The sequence below is a fragment of the Mirounga angustirostris genome, unplaced genomic scaffold, assembly GCF_029215605.1.
Source record: "Mirounga angustirostris isolate CCGP_5_RB_7025 unplaced genomic scaffold, mMirAng1.0.hap1 SCAF_13, whole genome shotgun sequence".
Lineage (NCBI taxonomy): Eukaryota > Metazoa > Chordata > Mammalia > Carnivora > Phocidae > Mirounga > Mirounga angustirostris.
This window is the reverse complement of record NW_026991721.1, coordinates 38,252,338-38,263,661: the sequence shown is the minus strand read 5'-3', so window position 1 is coordinate 38,263,661 and position 11,324 is coordinate 38,252,338.

Genomic DNA, 11,324 nt, shown 5'->3' with positions numbered 1-11,324 from the left:
TAAACGTAATAGGAAAAGTGCCAATCCCTGAATTTGATCTAAAAAATTGCAAAGTCAGGGGATGGAGGAAAAAATTTTGGATTTAGTTAACTATAAGCTCAGTCCAAGCAGTTGGGACAATGTGGTCACCAAAAGAACGGACACTTCTCTGGTCAGATGCATCATTCCTGGGCCAACATTATATTTGGGCGCCCCTACAACACAGTCCAAAGGTGTCCTTTCCTTTGGGGTCTCCCTGCCCCAACCACCTCAAAACACATCTTTCCATCTGCAACCCTTTTCCTCAGCTATTTTCTTTCTTAAGTTTTTTTTTTTTTTTTTGAGAGACAGTGTGTGTGGGGGGGGTGGGGCAGAGAGAGAGAGAATCCCAAGGAGACTCCGTACTGAGCATGGAGCCCGATGTGGGGGTTGGGGCAGAAGCTCGATCTCATAACCCTGAGATCACGACCTGAGCCCAAACCAAGAGTTGGATGCTCAACCAACTGAGCCACCCTGGTGCCCCTTCCCCAGGTATTTTCAAACAGACCTTCAGCTTGTTATTTGTGGGCTCTCTAAAGTATCAATGTATTAATTTTTAACTGAACCATATGTTACATAATGTGCCACAATACAGGAGGCCTTTGTATGGATAATAGCAGGAATTAAAATTTAAGAAAAATACATGAAATAACGAAGACGGAGAAAACTAAAATTGAGAACAAGCCTAGGTTTATTTTATTTTAGTGGTACAAAGCCACTTTCAGGCCAGCTCACAGAACATTAAGGAACCACTGAGGTCCTGCAGGAACATTGTTTGAGAACCACTACTTTACTGTACAATCTTCTCCATTCTTGTCGACAAGTGCCTCGTTACCAGTGTCTGGCCACAATATCCAGTCCTTCCGCTTCTCCCTCTTTACCATTTCTAGTTCTCCTCCCTCCCTGGGGGCCCTTGCAGGCTGAATGGCAGGTAGACTCAGACAGTCACTCGCTTATTCAGCAAGTCGTCAGGAGAAGCTACTATGTGCCCGACTCTGCTTTAAACACTGGTGATAAAATGACCAGAAACCGGCATGGGCTCATCTCTTATGGGGCTTCTAATCCAACTGGGGGGAAGATAATCAAATCCAATTAGTTACGCACACGATTATAAATTGAAATGACATCTAGGAAAGAGCTAATGGATATAGCCACCAAAAGGACAGATAGCAAAGGCAGTGGTTGTGGTGCTTCCGACAAACAAGCTAGGTGACCTTTATCGGTAAAGTTACATAATCAAGTCCAGAAAGTCATAGGGAGATAATTTTTACAAGTGGGTAGGTGACTTCAATGTTTTATGATAAACACATAATCTTTTTTTTTTTTTTAAGATTCCATTTATTTGTTTGACAGAGAGAGAGAGAGACAGCGAGAGAGGGAACACAAGCAGGGGGAGTGGGAGAGGGAGAAGCAGCCTTCCCTCTGAGCAGGGAGCCCGATGCAGGTCTTGATCCCAGGATCCTGGGATCATGACCTGAGCCGAAGGCAGACGCTGAACAATTGAGCCACCCAGGCGCCCTGATAAACACCTAATCTTAAACAACACAATTTCACAACACAAACAAAAGTTTCCTGTGAATATATTTATGGCCTCAAGGTTGTTAGTCAGCAATCCTTGAAACCATTAAAACCAACCTGTCCTGTTATAAGGAAGTCATTTGATACTCTTAGTCCACAAACTTTAAAACTTTATAATGACAGGATATAAATAAATACAGATTTAACATAAATTTTATGGTAACCTGTATGTAAATATTCTCGACTCATTATCCATGATACAAGGCCCGCTGATAACGTTATCTCCAAACACCTGTGTCAACAGTCTTATGCAGGACTCCTCAATAATTGGGGAACTAAGGCTTGTGACTTCTGGCTTCAGATATAACTTCTGGCCAAGTCCAATGAAAGAATTTTGGGGGGTTAATCATTACCTGTTTCCTTATATGTGCAGTAGGTCAAGTCCCTTAGCCTCTCTGAGCCTCAAGTTCCCCATCTGTAAAATGGAACAATAATAGGGCCTATATCACAAAGGTATTGTGAGAATTAAAAAAGAAAATACAAGCACAACACCTAGCACAGTGCCTGGCATACGGCAAACACTAGAAAACATCTGTTGTTATTAACCCCGAAAGTAGAGCTTCCAGGAAATTTACTGAAACAGAAATGTGATCTTTATGTCATGCTTCAGTAAAGAATTTACATGTTTATTTAACAGAGGAACTAATGTTCTTTATAGCTGTCACAAAAGCAGAAACTCTTTTCGGCGATTTATCTGGAGAGCAATTTGTGAATCATGAGTATAATAATTCCCTTTGGTCTAATCATCCTACTTCCAAGAATGTTTCCTAAGAAAATAATCAAAGATGTAGACAAAGATTATATGGAATATGTTCACTGCAGCATTATTTATAATAGCAAAACAATGTACATATTCAACAATGTGGGAAAATTAAATTGTGGTGAATTTAGATTTTAAAACTTGAAACATGCATGTAAAGCAATTGGAAGGAAATATACCAAAACATTCAACTATAATTCTCTCCGGACTGTAGCATGCTAGGTGATTCCTATTCTATTATTTACACATGTGCATATTTTCCAAATTTTTCATAATGAATATGTGTTACTTTCACAAGGAAAAATGTTCTTTTTAATAGCCTCATAGACAAATTTTTTTTCCCTAAGCTTTTTAAAACACCACACTGGGATGGCAGAATCCCAAAGTAGGAAAGAACTACAGAAAAATCATCTCTCCACCCTCTGCTGCCATTCCTCCAGATCGAATCTTTCCCAGCCTCCTCCTGGATGACTGCAACAGCTTCCTTTTTTTTTTTTTTTAAAGATTTTATTTATTTATTTGAGAGAATGAAATAGAGAGAGAGAGCATGAGAGGGGGGAGGGTCAGAGGGAGAAGCAGACTCCCTGCCGAGCAGGGAGCCCGATGCGTCCCGATGCGGGACTCGATCCCGGGACTCCAGGATCATGGCCTGAGCCGAAGGCAGTCGCTTAACCAACTGAGCCACCCAGGCGCCCTGCAACAGCTTCCTAATTGTTCTCCTTGCCCCCAGTACTGACTGTGCCATCCCACTCTCCAAATCAGTTGCCGTCAAAAGTGAGCTTTCGACAGTGAAAATCTGTTTGTTCGCCCCATCTGCAAATCTTCCTGGCTCCCCATGGGCTTAGTCATCAGTTTTTTTTTTTAGATCTCTTCCAACTGAATGATTATATATTTATATATATATTTATATATCTATATTTATATACACACACATAATTGAATTATTCAATTAATATATTAATACTATATATTAATTGAATATTATAATTGACTATATTAATTGAATATATATAATTTAAATTCAATTAATTAACATATAATGTATTATTTCTTTCAGGGGTACAGGTCTGTGATTCATCAGTCTTACATATAATATCCAGTGCTCATTACAATACATGCCCTCCTTAATGTCCATCACCCAGTTACCCCATCCTTCCACCCCCCTCCCCTCCAGCAACCCTCAGTTTGTTTCCTATGATTAGGAGTCTCTTATGGTTTGTCTGCCTCTCTGGTTTCGTCTTGTTTCATTTGGTCATCAGTCTGACTCCTTAGCCATGCGGGCCCACCGCAATCCAGTGTCCAAAGCAAACCACCTCCCGCTTCATGTCCCACCACTTGCCCTGGCACCCTATGCTCCAGACATACCTACTCACACTCTGTCCCACTTTGATGTCTTTCCACACGTCCACACTGCTCTGCCTGGTAAACCTGGCCTGCTCTTCAAGCTGTCTGATGCCCCCAGTCCTGAGAAGCCTCTCCAGACATCTGGTTACCCTTCGGCTACCCTTTCTTTGGTGCCCTTTTCATCACAAGTCCCTGTGGCTAGTTACTGATTTGTATGCTTGTATCCAGTACAAAGGTTCTCAAACTTCAGCATGCATACGAATCCTTTGGGGGGGAGCTTGTTAAAACACAGATGCCAGAGCCCCACCCTAAAGCGACTGAGGCAGAACTCCTGGGTGAAGTTCGGTCAGCTGGAGGTTCAACAAGCTTCCCAAGGGACTCTGATGCACTTGGAAGTTTGTGAAGGTTAAGTCCCACTCGTCTGCAGAAGAGACCGTGCCTAACTCATTCCAGGCAGACAAACGCCCACTCCGAGAGGAAGGTGAGCATTCTCTACGGAGCGCTTAGTTCATAATCGGTGCATTTATGTGTAGGCGCCTTCCGTACTTTTCTCATGAAACTCCCACCAAAAACTCTCTGAGGGAACTACTCCACAAAGGAAACTGAGACTCGGAAAGATTCAATCCTGCACCCAAGAGAAAGTGGTGGTGCTGGGACTCTAACCTGGAGCCGCGGGCCTGTGAGAGCCAGCGCGCTCTCTGCGTGTCTCGTTCTTCACAGGGCCCCATGCCTGCTGCTGGCCTAGAAGAAATGGGAAAAATCAAGGTCATACAACTCTGTGCTAGGTTCCAGTCTATTTACAGGATTGGCCTCAATTCTGAGACCGTTTTTCGTTTTTAGGGTTAAAAATGTTTTTTTACCTTTACAAAGTGATGGTGATGGTAGTTGATTGCTTTCCCTTTTTTAGTCTTTATGTGGCAAAATAAAAAATTGGCGGGGTGCCTGGGTGGCTCAGTCGGTTAATCGACTGCCTTTGGCTCAGGTCATGATCCCACGGGGGTGGGGGAGGGTGGGGAAGGGAGGGGCGCTGCTCAGCGGGGAGTCTGCTTCTCCCTCTCCCTCTGCCCTTCCCCCTGCTCGTGTTCTCTCTCTCTCTCTCAAATAAAATCCTTAAAAAAAAATTGGCAACCCCTGTTCACTGTCCTTTTTTCTTAAATTAGACTTGTTCTGGAAATCCTAAAATGCGGTACCGCTGATTTTAATGCAATCTTCTTTCTATAGCGTGAGCCTGTTTCCTTGACTCATCCTGCAGCAAGTAGAGATCACTCATAACACTTCTCGGCACAGTGGAGTTTTGGATATTATTGCGGAGTGTGTGTGTGTGGTGGTAACGAAGAAGAAGGGGCCATTTTTTCAGGGATGGGAGAACTGCTCAGCATCCCTCCCCTTCTGAGCCTGGCTAAGCGGGCAGCCATTACAGCTGGGGGCCGGGCGAGGGGTATGGTCACAATTCTAGCTCTTTCTCTTTTGCAGTTTAAACCCTATTGTAATATTTGAGCACATCATGCTCCCAAAGCCCTCTCTTCTCCGGATGGGAGGCAGGAAGCCAAGCTGGAATAGGGAAGGGTTTGGACAGGACTGAAGTGACACGTATAATTCTCCTGGCCCCTGCAAAGGCGCCTCAGCCTCACTGTCCCGTCAGGGAGGAATGTCCTGGAGAAGGTCCAGCCAGTTCTCATGGTCCCTGCCTAATTTTCTGGTCTTGGAAGATCTGAGGAGAGGAGACAGGATGGAGGTGGGAAGCTGAGGCCATGGTCGTTGCGTTGGCCATTCCCACTAGACTGTGGGCTCCATGAGGACAGGGAAGGTGTGTTTGCTTCATATCTGTGTCCCAGATACAGCCTGGCCCATTACAAGTGGTTAATAAGTACCCGCTACACGAATGGTCGTATCTGAGTGAGACAACTAGAAGAAGGGCCTTGGCAGGGGCCAAAGATGGGGTGGGCGCCTGGGTGGCTCAGTTGGTTAAGCGACTGCCTTTGGCTCAGGTCATGATCCTGGAGTCCCTGGATCGAGTCCCGCATCGGGCTACCTGCTCAGCAGGGAGTCTGCTTCTCCCTCTCCTGCTCCCCCCTCTTGTGCTCTCTCTCTCTCTCAAATAAATAAATTAAAAAAAAATGGGGTCTTTCAGAGGAAGAGACAGGAGGGTGTGGGCTCTGGCCTGTTACCCCAAGACTGGTCTTCAGGCACTGGTGTTGTTAAGGAGATAATTAGTCATGCAGGGTCCTTGATGAGTGGGATCATCTAGGGTTTGTTTGTTTGTTTTTTTCCCCTCCAAAACCATCCTTTTGCCCAAACCCCAGATAGTTTTCCTTTCTTGTTTCTACTTCCTCATATTAACATCCAAGCACTGAGGAAGGCACAACTCAAAAGCATAACCCAAAGAGTTTGGGTTTGGATGAAAAGGGAAGATGGAGTGGGCCTGAGGTTGGTGAGACAGCTGAACCTGAGTGACCCCCACATGATGACTGACTCAAACACTTGGACTTCACAGAGCCAGGGACTCTAAAAGCTTGGGCATTAGAGGTTATCTACTCCCACACAGCGCATTGAAATCAGGGATCCCGCCTGGGGCATCTCTGGTATTGAACCCCATTAGGAGACCCTTGGTTTAGTAGTTTTCTAGTCAGAGAAATCCACTTGGGTCTCAAGGCCCCCTGATGCCCCTGTCAGTAGACAATGGAAAGGAAAGAGGAGTAAAAACCCAGGTGTGTCTGGCTACAAGCCCAGAAGTCAACCAAAGAGCCTAGAATGTCCTTAGGGACACTGACCCACATACTATCTCAAGAGAGCATTAAAATTTAGCCCTGGGTGTCTGGAAAGAGTTCTGCTAAAATCTTTGTCTCTTTCCTAAAGGCTCCAGGAGCAGACCTTGTATCACAGGCTACGTCAGGCACTCCAGGGCTCACCTGCCAGGCCCATGTGGGCTCCAGCATGACAGAGGCATTCTGGAATGGATGTCTTCAGAGGATGGGTGATACTCAGAATTCGTATTCCTAGGCTGACTCCTGTAAGCAGAGAGGGACCTGTAGGAATGTCCTGGGCTGGGGTTGGGGGAGCTGAACCTCACCCAGACCATGAGCTGATGGAGCACACAGTCAGGAATGGAGATGGGTCATTGTCCTCTGTCTTCAAAGCTTCTGACCTACTATAATGGGGAAGCAGAACCACCATCTGTCATCTGTTCTAGAAGGAGGCAACCAAGCACAGAGACTGCAGATCATCTGTGTAAGCATATACTTCTCTGGGTGTGTCTGTCTCTTTCCTTGTGAGTGTACTTCACCCTGGGTATATTTGGATACAGCCAGATATATCTATTTATCTTGTGTTTCCTTCCCGGTTCTCCTTTTTTTTCTCCCTCTTAAATATCATATCCCCCAGGGGTCTGGCCCCTCTTCTCTATTCCCTCAAGACCTTTCCCTGGTTAATTTCATCACATAGCCTCAGTATGGCTATGAATTCCAAATCTATATCCCTGTCTTCACCTTGGTCCTGAGCCCCAGATTTGTGTCCAGGTCCTCCCAAACACCTCAGTTTGGCTGACACACATTCAGCTTGCTCCTAAGAACTCACCAACTTCCCCACATTATTATCAGAATATCTGAACTTGCCACACCCTCTTGAATACCTCTTCACTAATGTCTGATTTTCCTCCCCAGATTTACAGGTGGGGCAGGGGTGGGATGGGATATGGTGGGGTGGCTCTGAGAGTTGTTTAAAAGTGTTCTGGAGGCCTGGAACAAACATGGAGAAATTAGCTGGGATCCAGCAATGGGTCAGGAACAAGGTAAACAATTGTCTACGGCCATACCACCCTGAACGCGCCGGATCTTTTCTGATCTCACAAGAATAAGGTAAACAATTTAGAGCTGGATTACAATGCCAAATGGAGCAAACCAGATGAGAACAAGGCATCCTGTGGCAAAACCACGGGGGTCAGAGATGGAGGAGCTACTGGGTTAGATGAAGCGCCATTGGAGAAAGTGAGGCTAGCCCAGAATGATGGTTGATCATCATTTTACACATTATACGTGTATCTGGCGCGTGAGATCTGGGAACAATCAGAGAAGCTAGGGAATAATAGCTTACTGTCATCGATAGATCAAGTCCAAACTCCTTAGCCAGAACATTCAGATCCCCTCTGACCTGGATCATGCTTACTTCTACAGGTTCACTCTTTTCACTTTCCAGCTCATGCCAATACTGCAGGCATTTCCCTGAATTCAGCGTGTCTCTTGTGCTCCTATGGGCACACACAATTCCCTCTGCCCAGAACATTATTTCCACTGGTGTTTACTCAGTAAAGACCAACTCATCCTTTTGGAGTTAGCCCCAGCTTCCTCAACTCCTCCAGGCATAACGAACGATTCTGACGTCCTTCTGATGTCAACAGAAACATAAGTTTATATCTCAATTATTTCAATTGCTGCACTCATGATAACTGTTTCCTTGCCTGCCTGAACTGAACTGTGTGCCCCATGAAGACAGAGCCTATCTCTTACTGCCATGTTTAAATCCCCACATCTAACATGGTAGATAGCCCATAGTTGGTAAACAAGTAAAGAAACAGACAAGTAAAGAAAAGAATTACAAAGCTATGAGGAAAAGGCCATGCTAACAGGTCATTTTGGGTACAGAGAGGAAGGAATGCCTGATTTCAGGCAGCCCTATCCCCCTTTCTGCTCCCTGCAATACGTAATTCAACATAGAAGCACTAAACAGTAAAATAAAATTTTTGAAACAAACAAGAAATCTTATCCATAGACAGGAAATGACATAAGCTCTTTCTTTTTGGGAAGGGGGCAGTACCTCTGCTTTGTTGGTGACTGTAGCAGTCAGGGCTCTGGCATCCTCAAGAATTTAACAGAAGAGAATATCATGACTCTTGGCAGAGATGTGGGTGGGTTAAAGAAACCAGCCGCGGGACGCCTGGGTGGCTCAGTCGGTTAAGCGTCTGCCTTCGGCTCAGGTCATGATCCCAGGGTCCTGGGATCAAGTCCCACATCGGGCTCCCTGCTCCTTGGGAGCCTGCTTCTCCCTCTGCCTCTGTCTCTCTCTGTCTCTCATGAATAAATAAAAAAAATAAAATCTTTAAAAAAAAAAAAAAAGAAACCAGTCGGGACTGAAGAGGCACCTACCTGAAGACTAACGACAGGAAGAAGAAGTCGTCCTCTCTGGGCCTGAGGTCCAGGGTGGGAGCCTAGAGCTGTGGCCATGGAGGAGCACAGCCACTGCCAGAACTTGAGCTCAGCCCAGCAAGCTGGTGGTGCAGGTGGGGGTGGGAGAATCCCCAATCATGCCCTCCTTCCACCTTCAGATCTGCCTCTGACTCTTGTTAGCCAAATGCAATCAGGAGCCAGAGGGCAAGTGAGCCCAGGTTATAGCCATAGAGGTCAGCCTCCAGGGGCAGGGGAAAGAAGGCCTGGGAATGGAACTGGGTAGTGAGAGGGCAGAGAACAACCAGCACTGGGGGGAGATGCCTCTGCTTTGCAGGTGACCTATGTCTATGATTATTGCCTGTTGAGGAATCAAACATTGATTCGGGCCCTGTAGATGAAAATTCTACGTCTCATGCTTTCTCTATTTGGATATTTGTGTAGCCCAGCTTATTAAAATCTGTGCCGCTTATTTCATAGGTCTGGGATGGGGCAAGGGTATCTACGTTTTTAAAAAGCTTCCCAAGAAATTTTGATAGGCCTCGCTTGTTGAGAACCACTTTTATAGTCCCATCCTCTCAATTTTATCTCTAGCCTAACGTCCAGAGAAATGAAAAATGCCCTGACTTGGCCATGCTCCGAGAACTATCCCTTAGGTGACATTAAAGGATTTGGCTGGAAAAAGGACACGTTTGCACATGTCTCCTCGCCCCATTTCTCCATTTTCTGATGAGGAAACCCAGGCTCCAAAGATGGAGTGAAGCCCCTAGTTAAAAGAGCTAGTAAGTCCCGGAGAAGGACAGGTTAACACCAAGTACAGTAGTTCTAACTCTCAATCCAGGCTTTTTTCTGGGCAGGACACTGTAGGAAGGTAGGTGTGTGTGCGTGCGTGCGTGCACGTGTGTGTGTGCATGCGTGTGCGTGTGTGTGTGTATGTGTGGCACCAAGCCCTCCGGGCAACAACTGTAGTCTCCCGTTCTGGTAAGGTAGGTCTGCCCACAGTCCCTGCCTAGGAAGAGAGCAGAACAGGCAGAATTCACTGCCCACTGGGGCTCAGTGCAGAAGGGGCTTGGAGGGGATGGGAGAAGGCTGTGGGTGACCCCCAATCCCAAGTCTTGATTCTCACCCTATTGCCCCTGACTCTGAATCTCTGCTTGTCAATTCTATTACCGAGAGAGGGCTGCTCCCCACTCCAAGTGAGTGTCAGGTCCGCACAGGCTTTGGGGAAAGCTGGGCGGGTCCCAAAAGAAAAAAGAAAGAGGCCTATTGTGGGAAGGGCTCACAGAAGGCAAGCTGTAGGCTTCTTCTGGCCCAGCACCAGATTGGGCTGCAGCAACAGGGCCTTAGTGTCACCCCAGGATGTTTAAAATTCCTTGTTGGTTGATAATTAGGGCTAATTAGGGCTGGTTATCCCCTCCAACCCCAGTTCCCAAAGCCTGACACACAGCTCCTTCCCTCCTACTGCAGATCAAAGACCACAGGCCATCCTTTAAGAAGTATCTGAAATCTCGGTCTCCAGGAAGCCTCCTGGACTTTCCTAACACCAGCAGTCTGCTCCTTCCCCATCCTACACAACATGTGGGCTTGGGAGGAAATTTAGAGATTATGTGCTTATTTTATATATGAGGAAATCAAAGCCAGAGAGGGCAGGTGATTCACCCAGTCACCCAATGTGGACCTGGCAAAACTGGACAGAGATCGCAATGCATTTGACCTCTTACCAGTCCACCCATTTAATTCCCATGATTCTGATGAGGCCCGGTTCCAAATGTGCCTGTGTCCCTTTAGTCTCTGTAATCTCGACATCCAAGCTGCCTAAACCGGATTTTGGCAAAGTTAGTTCCCCCTTGTGTGGGTCCTTAAGTATGCTCAGGTCTGCCTGTCATTCCTGATGTGTTCTTATGCTACAGTTAGTTGTCTCTGAGCTATGAGAGGCATGTGCCTAAGAGCAATGAAGTATTTGTGGTCTGTAAGCTGCTGCGGGCTTGTCTCCGTGTCTCTTTTTATGTCGAAGGATGTGTGTCGACCTGCGGCTGCTGGTTTTGGGTCTCCGTACTTGTGTGATGCCTGAGGGTAACTGTGATTCTGTACATGTTTGTATATACGTGGGGACGATGAGTCTACGGGCTGCTGTGGACCTATTGATGTGTCTCTTTTCATGTTGAAGGTGGTGTGTACGCTGACCATTGTGTGTCCATTTGGATGTGTGTTTGTGCACAATGAAGGTTGTGGGTCTAACCGTAACTGTGTCCGTGTGAACTGCGTGTTTAAAGGCTGAAGGGAATCAGCTTTTTATCCCCGGGTTATGAGATGTGTGTAGCCGTGTGCCCACGACAGGAATGTGTTTGACTCTCAGCCCAAGCTCGGTCCTCACTCCGGGGTCACAGTCACGTTCCGTCCGGGGTGCGCTGGCCCGGGTTCCCGGAGGGGCGGGGCCTCGAACGCCCCGCCTCCCCGCCTCCAGCCCT